Genomic DNA, 4625 nt, shown 5'->3' on the forward strand with positions numbered 1-4625 from the left:
TTTCTTATGTCTGATCTTGGTCCTCTTCGCTACTTCCTAGGGATTGAGGTTTCTTCTACCTCTAATGGCTTCTTTATCAAGCTCATCATCACCTGTGGCTTTCCCACCTCGTTCATTACCTGAGACTACCTCACCTGGCTCATCCCCTAAGGCTTCCCTAGTGATTCCCACTCATCCTCTTCTCTACTACACTGGTCATCCGTGTGTTGTGGATTTTTCTGATGAGCCATCTCCCTCGACCGTGTTGCTTTGCCCTCCACTATATGCTCTGTCGCATTGTTGTCGCTGCTAGGATGGTGGAAAACTCAATGGTGCCGATGCCTTCCACGCGATATCGCTAGAGGCTTCATCCTCTCAAGTTGCATCCACAGCCGGAGGGAGGGGACATTTCCACCATGGCTGCTAGCATTCCCTCTCTCAGATCATGAAGAGTATGGAAGTGAGACTAAGAGAAATACCGGAAAGGAGACAATTACTAGCGCATTAGGGGAATGAGACCCAAACATAAATGTTGAGATGCCCACTACCAAAATGGTTGGGTGTATTCTTCTCGAAAGTGGGCCACACTTTTGATGCAAACAAGACGGCATGGGATATAATCATACTATATCAAGCTCAAATAATGCATCATCTACTACTAGACATGATGGGCACATCGATCCATGTAGTGATTTTCATGACAGTTATCATCTGGATACTCAATACAACAGCAGTTGCCCGAGCTTGCCATCAAACATGCTCGCCGGAGATGTGGCCAATGTACAGGGACGGTCAGATTAAGCGTTTTAGCAAGCATGTGGTGGCAGTAGTGTGGATGCTCCACATAGTTGTAGCTTGCCGGGTTTGACCACACGCCAAAGATGCAGCTAGCCTTCAGCCTACATCGGTTTACAATAGTATGCCTCCTCTTACTACTTCATATGGAAAATTGCAGTATTGAGTTGATTTCTCTTGCCCAAGCAATTGCAGTTTGTATTGAAAGTATGCTTCTCTGGCCCCACACAAATAGTTTAGTTTCTTTTAGGGCTAATAAAGAAAATAGCTTCAAAGTTTACCACGTTCATAATAATCATGCAGCTATTTGGTGAGCAGATATGTAGAAGTAGACTACTCGAAATTGGTGTGGTCTGCGTGCAAAATCCTAAAGGTCGTGCTACATCTACTTCAAATAAGTTTTACTTAATTAATACACTAACTTTTTTAGAAAAATTAGCACATTGTGATGTAGTTTAAACACAGTAATATGAGGGGATGCACTGAAGCCAGGAAAAACTAACAAATTGATGTTTGAAGATAAAAGACCCAGTTGCCTTGATTTCATCTGGACCAGAGGAAGGTTAGCTGTAGTACCATGCATTTTCCTCCACACAAACAATTGCCTACTCAAAGTGGTTCCCTCGATGTCCATTAGGTTGAACGCTGGATGGGATACACAATCTACTTCTGTGAGTTCGGTAAAAAAAATCCTGCATGACAGCCAACACTAGTTATATTGCAAAAATACTGAATTTGTATTTCCTTTTAACAAAGATCTCAACCGTAAAATATTCATCAGGTTTGGAGGAATATTATCTGAAGTACTATGTAAGTGACACTGTATTGGTAATTAAATTAATATGGATCATTCGTTATTTCGAGATTCAAGCAATAGTCCACTTTATTTATGTATTCTCTTGCATTATCTGTGATTATGAAATTAATATGATACCTTATTCTCTTCTGACATTTTTTGCATGTTTATGTACTGCTTTGTTTATATCTCTTCTCAAACTTATATATAGTACCAACTTTAGAAATATAATGTGGGTGCATAACAATAATTTTTTAGATCAAGCAAGCCAGTAAAGTGTGTAAGTTTATCAAATATACTTATTCTGGAAACATTCATATCTGCTTGCCATCAGAATATTTACCTCTATGTTCGTGCTACAATCTGATTTAACTTTTTATCGGTTAAGTCCAACTTAGCACCCCGCAACAAAATCAGATTTTTCTAAATTATTGCTACCATGCCAACTTTAGTTTAATTCAAAAATAAAGATATAACTACTGTTGATTGTTGTGTTTCTTCTTTGCAACTTTACCCTTCTTAGTTTACTCACAACAAAACTATATATGAACTTATTTTTTCTCAGTTACTCGGGCATCATAAAAATGACATGCACCCATATTGCATTGCAGTCTTAAATTGAGTTTTTTAAGTGAAAATCAGTAGGGAAGGCCACTACTGAGCCAATTTCAGATTTTAATGGATACTGTACAGATGGTATGGTGAAAGTTCCAGATAATTCAAGTTAGCCAATTTGATATTCACTCTTTGTGCTCTGATTAGCGAGATGAGACAAAGTTAAGTCTATACGGCACATGACATTACTAATTTTTCTTAATATCTAAGACAAATATGTTGATCACTTTGTAGTTAATTGATAATTTTAATTGATGTATGAAAGAAAAATAAGTGCTCACATTATACTTGATTGTCAAGACATAATCTTGATGGTAGCCCATCTTCAAGTCTTAGTACTCAATCTTACACCAGTTTCCTTTGTTGTTGTTCCCCTTGCAGATTTCCTATGGAGGTCAAAATCCTGCATGGAGCCACCATTTTTTCAGTTCATGAACCTGCACTTCTGGATTACATATATAACAAAGGAAATATGCAGTTGATCTAATTATCTATACTTCCATTTCTTATAATAGTTTGCCACAACCCTTTTCTAAGACAAAAACGTGATATTCTTCTTTTTCCTCGCAACGCTGAGCAATAATAACCACCATAAGGGTATGCTTATAAGGCATATTCCCTTGATGATAATTCAAGAGTTAATGTTTCTTTTCTTAAATGACGAGAGAACAGAAAACCAAATTTAGGATGTCTTTGTTTTTGCCGGCTTCTATAAAGAGACTATAGTGCATATGAACAACATGATTACATGCCTTCTACTATGTCGTCACCTATACTTATGGTTCTCTTTCCCTTATTTCTACTGTTACGAGACCATAGTGCTCACATATTGGATGTAATAACATCTTATATTATGGGACAGACGGAGTATTTATCAAGCTTCAGTCATCCCATAGGCTTTGAGGTAAGTTTATAATGTTATTTATTTGTTCTCACTTCTCAGGCATATAATCCTAGTTTTTGGAGAAACACACATAATCCAAACCAGAACCGTCTTATGCTAGATTGTGTTGTGCAAATGATGGGAGCTATATCGAGGGGGGTTATCTAGATGGGATTATAGTTCACTTAGAAATCTGAGATTATTTGCCTCTAGAAATGAACATCGGAACATTAGCACCATGCATTTCTTTCCACAAAATTATAACTCAATTTTTTTAGGATCATATAGAAGAACGGTGGAGCTTCTTAAGCGGAGAGCTAAGCAATCAAGCAGTAGTATATCTGGTAGGTAGGAAGATGAGTTGCTGCTTCGGTAGTGGAAAAAATAACTGACAGAAACCATGAATTTGTTAATCAAGCAACCATGTTAAGTAAACAAAACCCCTCTTTTATCTGGTAGGCAGGAAGATAGGTTGGTGAATAGTACTGCAAAAGAACTAGGAAATAATGCAAAAAACAACCTGATAATATTGTACTATGTAATTGACAGAAGCGGGCAAGCATTTCCATACCTGATGATTTCATGAACCTTTTATACCACATTGTAGGAGTGTAGCTTTCAGACCAAACACCTTATAAGCGCAGTTCCAGATGAGAAAAATTGTGTCGTAATTTAGGTGCACTGATTTTTAATATTGGAGTTGAGACCTGTCATGAGCAGAGTTAAGACATAATCTATTCCATTAAAAACATATTTCCTGTTTTGGTCAGTACAATTTCATTATCACAGCCGAGGCCTGTCTTGAACAGAGTTAAGGCATAATCTATTCCATTAATCAAATGACCTTTTTTTCCTATTCTGCTCAATACAATTTGATGACCACAGTTGCATATACTAGCAATTTTGATCAACACAAAATTTCTGGAGATTAGAGCAATTATGCAAGAAGAAAAGGAATGGAAATATTAATGATTTGAAAAATAAACAAAGCAGGATCAAAAGAGACGTCACACTTACATAGCGATTGCTTCTGCAGCTAATATCTTCTGTCACAATCATCATAGCACCAGAATGCACTTGATCATAGTGCACTCCATGTGAACTTGAGATCCTCGGCAGTTGATACAAATGCTCAAAGATTGCCCCTTTTGATGAACCCAAACCGAAGTACATATCCCCAATCCATGCGGCTGCACATAACAAGTGGAATTTAGAAGGAAATCGCTGGACCGCATAGCCATAGGCAGGCAGGGAATGGCTGACTGAACATTTTACTTGTCCGGTCATCCCAGGGCATTGCATGCTACTGAGCTATGCAGTTTACCCAGTAAATTAACCAACCACACACAATTGGGCAACAGATCAGTGGAAGAACAACTGCTGCATAAACCAGGAACCACACAGCTGTTGCATTGCCATCAGTTACCAAATGGTGGAGCAGAGTAGAGCTAGCAGCAAACAGTGTGGATTCTGAAATTCTCTAGCTACTTCACTGCATCCACGGCTGCTAATCTTGTTAACCGTTCCTACCATATGAATTCGCTGGTCCTAACAACG

At 38.2% G+C, this 4625-nt stretch overlaps 1 long non-coding RNA gene across 1 annotated transcript; it reads right to left on the minus strand.

Annotated features, from left to right (window-relative positions):
- Positions 1 to 516: 516 nt before the first annotated feature.
- Positions 517 to 4221, minus strand: LOC125527923. The gene is made up of 4 exons (XR_007292290.1): positions 4086 to 4221; positions 3640 to 3775; positions 2467 to 2588; positions 517 to 1466 (listed from the first exon to the last, which is right to left on the minus strand). It is a non-coding gene; the product is annotated as an uncharacterized LOC125527923 (long non-coding RNA).
- Between the last annotated feature and the right edge of the window lie 404 nt (positions 4222 to 4625).

The sequence above is a fragment of the Triticum urartu genome, unplaced genomic scaffold (genome assembly GCF_003073215.2).
Source record: "Triticum urartu cultivar G1812 unplaced genomic scaffold, Tu2.1 TuUngrouped_contig_4503, whole genome shotgun sequence".
Lineage (NCBI taxonomy): Eukaryota > Viridiplantae > Streptophyta > Magnoliopsida > Poales > Poaceae > Triticum > Triticum urartu.